The sequence below is a fragment of the Penaeus monodon genome, chromosome 19, assembly GCF_015228065.2.
Source record: "Penaeus monodon isolate SGIC_2016 chromosome 19, NSTDA_Pmon_1, whole genome shotgun sequence".
Classification (NCBI taxonomy): domain Eukaryota; kingdom Metazoa; phylum Arthropoda; class Malacostraca; order Decapoda; family Penaeidae; genus Penaeus; species Penaeus monodon.
Window position 1 is genome coordinate 11,207,914 of NC_051404.1, and position 292 is coordinate 11,208,205.

Below are 292 nucleotides of genomic sequence, written 5' to 3' on the forward strand. Positions count from 1 at the left end.
GCAGCATACTCGCATCCCCACGTAACCAATGAAGAGGTGGCCGCTTTGAGCCCCAGCGATATTGGTGCTATATTCGTGTCTCTCCCTCGCCCGCAACTCTTCAAAGGTCGGTATCTATTCCTCCTCCGCAGTCGCCATTTCTCCCCCCCCCCCTCCCCGAAGCCTTTGTTGGCGACACACTCCAGGGGTGGTATTAGCTCTTCATGCCTCCCCCGTTTCAAGTGCCAGGCTCTGCCCTTGCTTGACCTCTCTTGACCTCGTGAGCTTTGAGTGTTCCGGTGCTCGTAGTGGT